The 14,191-nt window shown below is 40.6% G+C and overlaps 1 protein-coding gene across 5 annotated transcripts in view; it reads right to left on the reverse strand.

Annotated features, from left to right (window-relative positions):
• SMAD5 (SMAD family member 5) overlaps positions 1-13,582 on the reverse strand; it is a 43,070-nt gene extending 29,488 nt beyond the window's left edge. The window contains exons 1-2 of one of the 5 annotated variants that reach the window (XM_036312800.1): positions 13,433-13,451; positions 5,156-5,265 (exon numbers count right to left, since the gene is read on the reverse strand). The gene's annotated coding sequence lies outside the window, so the exon portion shown is untranslated. Of the gene's footprint in view, positions 1-5,155; positions 5,266-12,458; positions 12,627-12,744; positions 13,028-13,432 lie in introns of those variants that run through there. The other 4 variants (XM_036312799.1, XM_036312801.1, XM_036312802.1 and 1 more) reach the window with 4 other exon arrangements.
• Between the last annotated feature and the right edge of the window lie 609 nt (positions 13,583-14,191).

Consider the following 14,191-nt stretch of genomic DNA (forward strand, 5'->3'; position numbering starts at 1 on the left):
GACAGGCTCCTGTCTCCCCCAAACACACACACACTACATGGAGGTGAATAAAAGCCTTAAGGATGAGACATGGATAACTGTTCATCATATTAGCACAAATTTGGGAGCAACAATCACAAGGAATTTAACAATCTACAATTCACAGTCCAGTTGGTAATAAAGGTCAAGAACAAGGAAAACCAAGTATCACTTAAGCCAAATGAGACAGGAGAGACTATGAGGATACAATTAACCATTTGTGAAGCATAAGGTTAAAGCACCACCACAGAATAAATGCCAAACAGGGAAAGACTGAATTCAAGGCTAAGGAGTCAGGCTGCTGGAAGTAATCCTATGTGCAATGTAGAGTTCCACCTAAGCAGAAAGATATGTTCAAAGAGGCATCTGAAGGAGACAAAAATGGAAGAAAAGGAAGATGGAAAACATAGTAGTAACCCCAACTATGAAAGGAAGATATACAAGGGCGGTGGTACACAGAACAAGGTAAGTGATGAAAGTAGAGATATAGATAAGGAATATGTGAGAGACATTACAAATAAACAATCAATAAGTCTTGGTGACTACCTAGAATAGAAACAGGGGCAAACCAAAAAGGTAAAGTTTAAAAGCTGAAAGAATAAAGATACACTTACCTAAACAGAGGAATTCTAGTTAAAGCCATGATGAGGTAAGAAGCTGGTGGTGGAGGGATATAAGGAAGCAAGCACCAATGCAACTTCAAGAAGATATGACATTAAAGCTCACGAGAAAAGGAATGAATATGTATATTTGGGGGATCATATGAACAGAAGTGAGAGTTGAATCTATGAGAATAGATATTTAATTTATTCAAATATTATTGGGTACCTAATAAGCCAGGAATACTCTGTGCTAGGAACTCAGGCTTAAAGAACACTATCTGTAACTTCAAAGAGCTTAAAGAGTAATGGGGGAAAAGAGAAGGTACAATGAAGAGCTTAATATACTATTTAGCACATCACTTAGTTTCACTCTTAGTTCCATATGATAGCTAACTGAGACAGAACGCTAAAATAGAGAGTAAAAAATATGTATACAAGCCCAGAAGGCCAGTAACTGATGTGCTTCTTACATCAGAACTTGGAGAGACTTAAACAACTATGCTTGGCCTTTTATAGTTGACCTCTGGTTTATGAAAACCTGATGAGATGACTCTCACATTGATATGTTTTGTTATTTCGTAGAGAAATGACCTCAGCTAGAAAGAAACTGTGATAATAGTAAGATTTAGAACTTTCTGCATGTGTTAGGTTCCCTGAGTTCTAAAAAACTGCAACTATTGATAGAACAGTAACACAGAACAGTATCTTGGAAATCCAAAGAAATGCAGTGGTACCTCCGCCATATATGAAAACCTTATAAAATTAATAGATTACATGCATTACAAAAGAATCTATCACATTACAAACATACACACTCACACATACATCTCTGATTTCAGCTTAAGCATTCCTTCTTCAGGGAAGCCTTCCCCGAGCACCCTGCCTAGGTGACATTCCTCTATTATATCACATACCGCTATTTCGTAGCACTTATACCTTTATTTTTACATCTATCTGTCCAGCTCTGCAAGAAAGTAAGTTCTGGCCCTAATCAGTTTGGCTCGGTGGATAGAGCATCAGCCTGTGGACTGAAAGGTCCCAGGTTCGGTTCCGGTCAGGGGCATGTACCTTGGTTGCGGGCACATCCCCCGTAGAAGGTGTGCAGGAGGCAGCTGATCGATGTTTCTAACTCTCTATCCCTCTCCCTTCCTCTCTGTAAAAAAATCAATTAAAAAAAAAAAAAGTAAGTTCTGGAAGAATGTAAATGAGAGCAGCCATATCTGTTTTCACTCATCGTTATAAACCGAGTGACACATGTGCTCAGTAATTATTTGTTTAATAAATGAAAGAGAATCTGCATAAAGAGTTTTGAAAGGATATTAGTGGGGGGGGGGGGCAGGGCAGGGATACAAAACACTTTCTGCTTCACACAATTCTGTACTTCTTAAAATAAACATGTACTTTTGCGTAGTCAAGGGGAAAAACAGATTTTAAAACCAAAGTATAGCTGTACCTCAGCCATATTAAAATACTTACTAAAGAGGGTTTACATTACAAGAGTCATTCATATTTCAAAAGAATTCCCTTCATTATATTTAGGACTATACAAGTTTAGAAGCTGAAATTTAAAAGAAATTGATTGGAAACGAGGGTAAAATACTTTCTGCTCTGAATAAATATTAGTAAGAATTCATTTTTTCAAAAGCATTTCTCTTCCTGCCTGGAAATGTCTTTTGTACCTCAGATATGTTACAAATGCCATTCTCTGCCTGGACCACTTTCCTCAAGCTCCAACCACTAATTTCTAGACCTCTCATCATTTAGGCCTCAACTTTAGCTATGTTCCCAGAGACCTTCCCTGACCACCCTGTAACCCTATATAAATACTATGTTCATCTCCTTCACTATATTAACCTATTTGTAATTATCTGTTGGTTTACTTAATTTTTGTCTCCTACTAGAATGTAATATTTAAGAAGCAGTAGAAAGCATATTCAGAGAACTTATTAAATTCAAGTTATTCATTCAAAAGTACACTTATTGAGGTAGCATTCTAGGAGCTGAGAATATAAAAGTGAATAAAGAAGACCAAATCCTTGTCTTCATGTAGCTTACATTCCAATGGAGAGAGACAGACAACATACAATAAATAAGCGATACAATAGGGTTTGTTAGGTGAAAAGCGTGATGGAGAAAAATAAAGCAGAGGGGGGTAGAAAAGGCATGCTGTGGGAGAGGTATAATTTTCAATAGGTTGGACAGGCCTCACTGAGGTGTTAACTGAGTCAAAACTTTAAGGAAATAAGAGCCAGGCAGATATCTGAAGGAAAAGCATTACAGGCAAAGACAACACAAAGATCCCAAGGCGGGAGCATACCTGGCACACTCACATTACTACAAGACCGGGGTAGCCTGAGAATAAAGTGAACAAGGAGGGGGAAATAGGAGTGGGGTCAAACAGGTAGTAGACACAGACTGGTCATACTGGATATAGTAAGGGCTTTGGCTTTCACTATAAGTGAAATTCAGACCCTATTTGAGAGCTCTGAGTGGAAACATGACATTATTAAACAACCAGTGGCCTGGTGCACGGATTGGTGCAACAGTGGGGTCCCTCAGCCTGGCCTGCAGGCTGACACCGGCTCTCTGACATCCCCCGAGGGTCCTGGATTGAGAGAGGGTGCAGGCCAGGCTGAGGGACCCCACCGGTGCACAACTGGGGCTGGGGAGGGACTGCGGGAGGGCTCCAGGGCATGTCCAGCCATCTTGAGCAGTCCTGATCAGCCAGACCCCAGCATCAAGCCAACCTACCAGTCAGAGCGTCTGGCCCCTGGTGGTCAGTGTGCGTCATAGCTATTGGTTGAACGGTTGAACAGTCGGACACTTAGTATATCAGGCTTTTATTATATACGATTACTCTGGCTAATGTGTTGAGAATAAACTGGGGGAATGGGGTCAGCAAGGGTAAAAAGCAGAGGGACCAGTTCAGAATTACAGGAATCTAGGTGAGATGATGATGGCTTAGATCAGGGTGATAGTAGTGGGGAGGTGAGAAGTAGACAATTTCGCATATATTTTGGAAGATAATAGATTTCCTGATAGAATAGATAAAGGGAATGTAAGAACAGAGGAGTCAACAGTGATTCCAAGGCTCCTGAAAGGATGTCATCAACCGATTCAAGAATGCTAATAACGAAACTGAAGAAAGATCAGGAGTTACATTTTATGTACATTAAATGTATGAATAAAATATTAAGCTTCACCAGGCTTCCAATTCAAATGAAGTCCTATTAATATCAAGAACCCAAAGGTCCTGTTCTTACCTGGAGGTACCTGAATAGGACCTCCTGACCAACTCCCATAAACACATACAAACCACCCTCAACACTCTTCTATAGACAGACAGACACAGAGACACATATTGCTACTGCTCATGCCCAAATTTCAGAGGTAAATTCATAGCAACAACTACTACACATTCTGCTCCAAAATCTCTCTAATTGTTTCAGTCCAAAATAGAAGGCAAACAAACCAATTCAAAAACCTCGCCCAACACTTTAGCCAAAACAAAATCTCCTGAGCATATCAACCCATGAAAATAAAGGCCCATATGTGTCACAACCCACCATCTTCTCAGCCAAACCTATACAAACAATTGCAGGATGGGGTTTAAAAAACAAATTACTCATTACCAAAAAATTCAGATTCATTAAGTGAAAGTAGGGTCCTATCTTCCACATTTTAACAAGAGTCCCAAGTTACATAGCAGGTTTGAGAACCAAGGACTTTAAGATCACCTGCAATAGAAGAAAGTCACTTGCCTATATACTAAATTCAAGGGTAACTTTTCTGTGGTTGTTGGTGGTAAAATTTAAAAAATATCTTACCCTTGTAATTCTAATATCAATAGTAGTCACCAAGTATTAGCAAGAGAAGACACCCCCTACCACCACCACCACTGTCAAACCAATCTTAGACCCAGGTCTATAATTATGACAAAATATGTAAGCCACAATCATGCTGCAGGCAGAGAAGATAAAGAAACCAAGAGCAAGTTTACCCACAAGGTCTCCTAGATTTAGAAATCTTATTCTATAAGGAAACATTTATAAGGAAGAGGAGATAAAATCACATGAGCATCAAAACCATTTTCCTAGAGAAACACTTAAATCACCACTTTTACCCAATTTCCCAATTTCCAAAGGCATCAAAAAAGTGTTCATAGTGAATGAGAATTATTCAATGCTGAACTCATGGTCCCTCACACTTTTCACAGCATAATTTTCTTGCCTAGCCTCTCTTTGTGCCCACACAAGTCTATACTTTTTTATCTCCCACATCCAGACTTTTGCTTCCCAGTTTTTAATCACTCTTTAAAATTCATCTGCTCCTCTAAGTCCTCTAATTAAGCAGAGCCTGATCTAGATATATTACTCACCCCCACAGAGCCTGCAAGATTCCCTACATTACTACCAGATGGATTCAAGTATACTTGTATAGGCCTGTAGGCACAGGAATAGACACGGAGCTGGTCAATCTTTATAGTGCTTTCCTTTAAATTATAAAATCATCAAGGATGGATACCAAATCATTACATTACGTGTCTCTAGCGCAGAAGGTGCTAACTTGTGTACACAAGATATATTCCAGTGTTTTATGAAGATGTTCCACAGATACCTCATGTGCACCCCAGAGTTCAAGTTACCTAAAAGAAAAGATAGCAAATATGACTCTGGATACCTTTTCAGCTCTAGGCAGTATTCATGTAATTTATACTTTCAAGCCCCAAGAGTGGAAATAGTCAGTGAATTAAGCAGGCACTCACTTAAGTGAGCAGTAAGATGTGAATAGAGGAAAGAAAATGAAAGGCTAGCTTTGAAATATTTCTGCAGTGTCTCCATTTCCTGGGAAGATACAAACCAGAATAACTAGATCTCAAGTTATACAACCTACCAGATAGATGCTAGGCAGATCCTAACACATCATGAAAACAAAATTGAACAAAACAAAACTTGCCTTGAAAGCACCAACCATATTCTGAGGTCATAGTTAAATCTGTAAAGTGTGAGACTTCCCAGGACTCCAGTTGCTATGCTCAGAGAAAGGTGGGAAGGTGACACCAGTTTTATTTTTCTCACTATTATTTTCAGTAATAACAAAATAACATATATGGAAATTAAAAGAAAAAATTTAATTGAAACCTAACAACAGATCAACCTATTTCCAAATTTCTACAGACTATACCAGTCTGTAAATTATATATACATTATAGGCAGAGACTGGTGTACCAAAGAACTCAAGAAAAAAAACAACTTGTTTATAAAATGTACTTTAACAACTAGTTTCCAAAAGTGAATTACAATTATAGTAGTGCACACACAGAATAAAAAATTCCTTAAGATAGAGCAGAAAGAAACAAAATAGTCTAAAAAAACAATTCCAAAGATTAATGAAACCAAGAGCTGATTCTTTGAAAAGATAAACAAGATTGGCAAACCTTTAACCAGACTCATCAAGGAAAAAAGAGAGAAGACCCAAATAAGTAAAATCAAAAATTAAAAAGAAGTAACCACTGACACCAAAGAAATACAAAGGATTGCTAGAAAATATTAAGAACAACTATATGCCAACAAATTGGACAATCTGGAAGAAATGGAAAAATTCCTAGAAACATACAATCTTCCAAAACTGAATCAGGGATAACCAGAAAATCTGAATAGACCGATTACAACTAATGAAATTGAAGCAGTAAAAAACAAACAAACAAATAAAACGCTCCTAACAAACATAAGTCCTGGCTTTACAGGATAATCTTTTTTTTTTTTTAAAATATATTTTATTGATTTTTTACAGAGAGAAAGGGAGAGAGATAGAGAGTTAGAAACATCGATGAGAGAGAAACATCGATCAGCTGCCTCCTGCACATCTCCCACTGGGGATGTGCCCGCAACCCAGGCACACGCCCTTGACGGGAATCGAACCTGGGACCCTTCAGTCCGCAGGCCGACGCTCCATCCACTGAGCCAAACCGGTTTCGGCGTACAGGATAATCTTACCAAACATTCAAAAACTACCATCTATCCTTCTCAAACTATTCCAAAAAATTCAAGAGAAGGAAAGACTCCCACACTCATTTTACAAGGCCAGTATTATCCTATTTCCAAAACCAGATAAAGATACTACAAAGAAAGAAAAGTATAGGCCAATATCCCTGGTGAACATAAATGCTAAAATCCTTAACAAAATGTTAGCAAACTAGATCCAGTAGCATATTAAAAAGATCACACTCCATGATATGATTTATTTCTGGGATTCAAGGTTGGTACAATATCTGCAAATCAATTAAATGTGATACATCACATAAACAAAATGAAGGATAAAATTCATATGATCATGTCAATAGATGCTGGAAAAGCATTTGATAAATTCCAGCACCCATTTATGATAAAAACTCTCAGCAAAGTGGGAACAGAGGGGACACACCTCAACACAATAAAGACCATATACGATAAACCCAAAGACAACATCAAACTCAATAGTCAACAAGACATGGACATTTGCTTTCACCACTCTTACTCAATATAGTACTGGAAGTCCTAGCCACAATAATCAGGTAAGAATATAAAGCATCCAAATTGGAAAGGAAGAAGTAAAACTGTCATTTGTATATGACATGATACTATATAGAGAGAACTATCTAAAAATTCTACCAAAAAACTGCTAGAACTGATAAATTAATTCAGCAAAGAAGCAGGACACAAAATAAATATCCAGAAATTATTACTGGTGCATTTCTATATACCAATAATGAACTATCAGAAAAGGAAAAGAAGAAAACAATCCTATTTATAATTGCATCAAAAAACCACCACCACCACCTAGGAATCAATTTAACCAACAATGTATAAGACCTGTACTCAGAAAATCATAAGACACTGAAAAAAGAAACTGAAGATACAAATAAGTAGAAGCATATACCGTGTTCATGGATAGGAAGAATTCATTGATAAAATGTCCATATTACCCAAAGCAATCTATACATGCAACACAATTCCTATTGAGATACCAATGGCATATTTCACAGAACTAGAACAAATATTCCAAAAATATATAGGCCACCACAAAATACATAGGCCACCACAAAGACCCTGGATGGAGCAGCAATCTGAGAAAGAAGAATGAAGTTAGACAAATTACTCTACCTGATACCAAACTATACTACAAGGTCACAGTAATCCAAACAGCATGGTACTGGCATAAAAACAGATATAAATCAATGGAACAAAACAGAGCACCCAGAAATAAACCCACACCTTTATGGTCAATTAATATTTGACAAAGGAGGCAAGAGCATACAATAGGATAAAGACAGTCTATTCAATAAACGGTGTTGGGAAAATTGGACAGATACATGTAAAAAAAAAAAAAAAAAAAGAAAGAAAGAAAAGAAACCAGACCACCTTCTTATACTATACACAAGAATAAACTCGAAATAAAGACTTAAATGTCAGACTTGAAACCATAAAAATCCTAGAAGAAAACATAGGCAGTAATATCTTGGACATTTCTCAAGCAATATTTTTTCTAATGTATCTCCTCAGGCAAAGAAAACAAACAAAAATAAATAAACAAATGGGACTACATCAAACTAAAAAGTTTTGCACAGCAAAGGAAACCATCAACAAAATGAAAAGACAACCCACAAAATGGGAGAACATATTCGCCAATGATACATCTGATAAGAGGTTAATATCCAAAATTTATAAAGAATTTATATAATTCAACAACAAAAGAACAATCTGATTAAAAAATGGACAAAGGGCCCTGACTGGTTTGGCTCAGTGGATAGAGCGTCGGCTTACTGACTGAAAGGTCCCAGGTTCGATTCCAGTCAAGAGCATGTACCTTGGTTGCGGGCACATCCCCACTATGGGGTGCGCAGGAGGCAGCTGATCGATGTTTCTAACTCTCTATCCCTCTCCCTTCTTCACTGTAAAAAATCAATAAAATATATTTAAAATTAAAATAAATAAAAATTAAAAATGGACAAAGGGCCCTGGCCCACACGCTCAATGGTTAGAGTGGGCCCCGCCTACCTAAGGGTCTTAGTTTGGTTCCCAGTCAAGAGCACTTACCTGGGTTACAGGTTCAATTTCCAGCCTGGTCTGAATGCTTGTAGGAGACAACCAATCTCTATCTCTCTCTCTCTCCTTCCTTTCCTCCCTCCCTCGCGCCCCCCCCCCCCCAACACACACACTCTTTGAAAATCAATGGGAAAAAATATCCTCTGTTGAGAATTAACCAAAAAAAACTCTAAAAAATTGAAAAGGTGCTGAATAGACACTTCTCCAAAGAGGACACACAAATGGCCAACAGACATATGAAAAGATGCTCAAAGTCACTAATCATGAGAGAAATGCATAATAAAACCACAATGAGATATCACCTCACACCTGTCAGAATGGCTATCATCAATAAATAAACAAACAACAAGTGTTGTTGAGGATGTGGAGAAAAGGGTACCCTAGTATACTGTTGGTGGGAATGCAGATTGGTGCAGCAACCATGGTGGAGAGCAGTATAGAGTTACCTTGAAAAATTAAAAATGGAACTGCTTTATGATCCAGCAATTTCACTTCTGGGAATATATCTGAAGAAATCCAAACCATTAATTCAAAAAAATATGTGCACCCCTATGTTCACTGCAGTGTTATTTACAATAGCCAAGATTTGGAAGCAGCCCAAGTGCCCATCAGTAGATGAGTTGATAAAAAAAAAAAAAAAGCTGTGGAACATTTACACAGTGGAATAGTCGGCCTTAAAAAAAGAAATCTTACCTTTCTGTGACAGTATAGAATAGACAGATCTGGAGCGCATTATGCTATAAGCCAAGAAATAAGCCAGTCAGAGAAAGACAAATAGCACATGATTTCATTTACATGTGGAATCTAATGAACAAAATAAACTAACAAACAAAACAGAAACAGACTCATAGATACAGAGAACAGAGTGACAGCTGTCAGAGGAGAGGGAATTCGGGGGCTAGATGGAAAAGGTGAAGGAATTAAGCAAAAACAAAACACAAAAACACCTCATAGACAATTGTATGAAGATTACGGGGGGGGGTGGGGTGGGAAAGAGTAAAGAGGGGATAAATGGTGATGGAAGGAGACCAGACCAAACTTGGGGTGATGAACACACAATATAATACATAGATGATATATTATAGAATTGTACACTTAAAACCTATATAATTTTATTAACCAATGTCACCCCAATAAATCCAATAAAAAATAAATTCCTTCTGAAACCACCTCCTACCAGAATGGGGCCGAAAATCTTCCCACCTAGCTGATGAAGGCAAAAATATATCAAAACTAAACAGCCTAGAACTATATCTGATTATTTATGGGGAAAAAAATTCTGTAATTATCTCATTTATTCAAAGGAGTAAAATGATAAAAGCTGTTAGAATATGAAAGTGACCTACAAGGTTGGGAATTTAGTTGATTCTAATAAAATTTTTAGCAGATCTTCAAAAAGAATTTTCTATCTTAACCCTCCAACTAGTAAACAAACCTCTCAGATTCACAGTTCTAGACAATGGCAATGAACTGGATAATTTAGCACTAAAATTTTTAATAACTACTATCCTATTAACTTTTAAAGTGGAAAGCATGAATAGGCTTCCTGGGGGCATGCACCATCTTCCTTGGTGGGAAAGCACCCCATTTCTGTGCAGCCTTCTTGAGTTCTAACCTCCCAGATACTTTTTTCCCCATGATATTTAGGCTGGTGAAGAAAAGAATCATCCCTCATGCTGCTACTGTCCTTTATAAAAGGAAATCTCCCATGTCTCTGACCTTATGAGTAGATTAGCAAACACACAGGATATAAGATGCCTATAACATTTGAGGAAATAAAACTATTTGGCTTCTTCTTTGTGCTTAGTATGGAGAGAGAAGAGAGAGAAGACACACACACACACACACACACACACACACACACACACACACACACATATCTTCTGTAAGTAAAGAGAACAGGGAAGACTGACAAACCAGGGGAATAAAGGCAGCAATATCTTATAGTGTACTCAAGTCAACTCTGAAATTCAACCAAATGTGTGGCTCACTGCCTAATCCAACATATACATCTGGTAATAATAAACACTGATAAGTCATAAACAAAAAGGGCTTTCTTAATTCAAAGACTCCACAAAGTATTGGTAACATTAACATTTACATAAAACACAAGCAAGCAATTTGTGTAAAATAGATTTTTTAAAATAGTATTTAAGTTACTAAGAAATAAAAAACTGTTTGATATTTTATTGCCTAGTCTTCAAAAGACAAAAAGCCACTATCTTTGATTTGACCAAGTTACAAATCTGGTTTCAGTAGAGAGAAAAAACATATTGCCTCTATTTAATGCAAAGGACAAAAAAGATCATCACTGCAAATCATAATGTTTGGGTTCATGATGAAAACAGGAAACAGACAGGCTGCCCAGGTATAATTATGGTTATAGTCTAATGTGCCTTCAGGTTCAGCCAAGAATTAAAACCCAGTGAAGAGGGTAAGGAGAATTTACTTGCCTCTACCTTGCAACAGAAGGCAACTTTTAATAATACTCCCAGCAACATGTTACATAACCAACAGTAAACAACAATCTGATTCAAACCTCATTAGTAACAACATTCTGCCACTGTCTCCCACTGAAATTAACAGCTGACTTTGCCAGAGGGAAAAGAAATGCAGCACATACCAATCTACCCATTTCTGTGGCGCCTACCACAGTGAACCAGACAAGTAGATAATACTACCAAATCTACACAGATCCTAAGAAAATTATTTTATTCTTTTCTTTTCCAGTTCCCTGCTCTCTTCCTCTTTTAAACCAGATGATGTCATATGGATTTAAAATCTAAGAGGAAAGTCAGTTGAGAAGATGCATCTAACTTTTACACTTAAGGGACGAATGGGTTTTTGTAACAAAAATAAACGAGACTAGTTTATGCCATAACAGCAGCTCTGTGAAAAGGTAAGGCACACCGAGGGGGTAGCAATTAGAGAGGAAAGAAAGGAAGATGCTGACAATCATGCAAACAATCATAAACAAAAATTAAAAGTAGAAACTAAAGACGTAGGACTTTTATGAAGGTTACATGTTAATTTGTCTCTTATGAGTTGTTTTGTATTCTTGTAATCTCTTCGAGGAATAAGAGTTAGCAAAGGAGTAAAAAAAGAATATAAAATAATTTGTCCAAATCCAAAAATAATCCCTAGCTTAACTTGGAACGCACTAATTTCTTAACACTATTCGGACCAATAAAATGTGAAACTATATTACAGTGTGTCTAGCTATTGTTTTCTGGTATCAAGCAGAAATTTTAAACTACTTGGATGTTACTATACCTACTGGGACTAAAGGTTTTCAACCTTTCAACTTTCAAATTAACGTTAAAAACTAATCCACTCTGGGTAATTTGGGCACTCTAAGGAAATTTAAGTCCTGTACTCTAGTTTTTAAAACAATATTTTTTAAGAATTTTAAAAAAAACACACACACACAGCAACTCAAGTACCCTTTCCTCTCAACTTCTGTGAGGCCAAGCCACAACCTCCACCTATCCCGCCTTTGGTGCTAGATAAGAACACTTTTGGTAGTAGTGCTAGGCAACAGGCATGATGTGGCCAACCCAGCCAGACTTGGAAACTTTTTCCATAGAAAGATAAGGTAAACAAGATATACTTAGCGCCACACCCATTTCAAGGCACAGGCGGCCAGGAATGCTCTACCGCCCCCCCCCCCCAAAAAAAATCTCCAGCTGGTCAGGAAACAATGTCTCTACAATCAAGATAGAGATCTGGCCCAGGGTGTTCAGGCATTCCTCACCTCCAGGCTGGCCTACAGCTTCACTCTCCAATGCCATCAAAACCAGAATGGGAACATTTTGTTGGGAAGCGGGCAAACGTCCAAACCCCCGACTATCCTCGTCCCAGCTCTTTTTGCAAACCAAACTCTGTTTTGGCTACTGAGCATGCTCCAACTTAAGACGGGCGCCACATGGGAGTTTTCAAAGCTTAGGCTCCAAACTCCACGTAATAACAGCAGCTGAAAGGGGAAGAAAGGAAAAGAGGGGGGGGGGGGGGACCGGAATATGAATCTTAAGTATTGATACCGAAGCGAAGGGCCCGGGCAGGGGCTGAATACGACGAAGGCAAACTCGTTGCTTGGCAATGTCCGTGCAGCTATGCCTAAGTTTCACGCGAAGGGGAAGAGACCTCTGCAGCGGTGAACACCGGCATGGCAAGTGGCAGCAACGGGTCCAACACCCAGCTGAGTGCAGGAGCCGGTCACAACGGCCCCGAGTGTAACTCCCACCGAGAAGCGTGGATCCTTATCTCGGAAACACAAAGCGACGGCGGCACGGGTGCAGCCAGCCACCGGACAGCTCTGCAGCGCCGCTGACCGGGATGCTCCGCCGAGCACGGCAACCGCGCGGGGCGGTGCTGAGAGGAGGAAGAACCACCCGATCCTCTGGACAGAAGCGGGGTCGCGGAGCCCCTCGGGGGCGCCCCCCACGCCTTCCTCCCCAGACCCGCGGTCACGCCGGCGCAGGACCAGGGCCCGCCTCCGCCCCGCCTCAAGCCGCCCCCGGCCGCGGGCGAGGCCTCCGTAGCCGGACGGGCCGCCCCGTCCCCGCCCGCCCGGACCCTAGCAGGCCAGGACTCGGCCTACCTCCCGCCCCGCAGGCCGGGCGGTTTCTGCTGCGTCCGCGCCGAACGCCCCGCCTCGGTCCGAGGCCGCCTGGAGCGCCCAGCTCGGCCCGCGCCCCGCTCCCGCTCGCTCCCGGGCCCCTCACTCACTCTCCGGCCGCCGGGCGCACTCTCCCCGCCGTCGCTGCGCTTCCCCTCGGTGCAACTTTATTAGCAGCTCGGCCGCGGGACACGCGCACGGCGCCCGCTCGCCCAGGACCCGGATGAGGGAGGGAAAGAGCCGAGGGCACCCCTTTCCCCCAACACCCCCCCGCGCGGAGGCCGGCGCATGCGCGTGAGCACCGAGTGACCGCTGCGGCGCGCAGGGCGGGCCGCCTCCCCGCCGCTGGTGGGGGCGCCGCGCCCGCCGGGCTTGCAGGCACCCCGGCTTCTCGCCACGGGGCCGACCCAGAAGTGAGAGTCGGACCCGGCCGGGGCCCAGTTCATTGGATCGCTGACCCCGTATTCCTGAAAGATGTCGCGTGTGATTCCCAGCCCGGGCACATGTCTAGGTTGTAGGTTCAATCCCTGGTCGGGGCGTTTACGTGAGGCAACCCAAGGGAGTTTCTCTCTCACATTTCTCTCTCTCTCTCTCTCTCTCTCTCTCTCTCTCTCTCTCTCTCTCTCTCTCATCAAAAACATATAAACATATCTTCGGGTGAGGATTTTAAAAAAGTGAGAGTGGGCTAGCTCCCACCCCCACCATAGCCCCTATTCCTCTCCACTAACCCAATCAACCCACTTTATCATAAAGTAATTGGCCTCGACATGGACACTTGGAGGTGTACCCAGTGATAGATAAAGAGCAAATAAAGACATCACCAGATGCAACTTTGCTATTTTTATTGACTTGTATAGGAATCTGAGTGA

Source organism: Myotis myotis, unplaced genomic scaffold (assembly GCF_014108235.1).
Source record: "Myotis myotis isolate mMyoMyo1 unplaced genomic scaffold, mMyoMyo1.p scaffold_m19_p_6, whole genome shotgun sequence".
NCBI lineage: Eukaryota > Metazoa > Chordata > Mammalia > Chiroptera > Vespertilionidae > Myotis > Myotis myotis.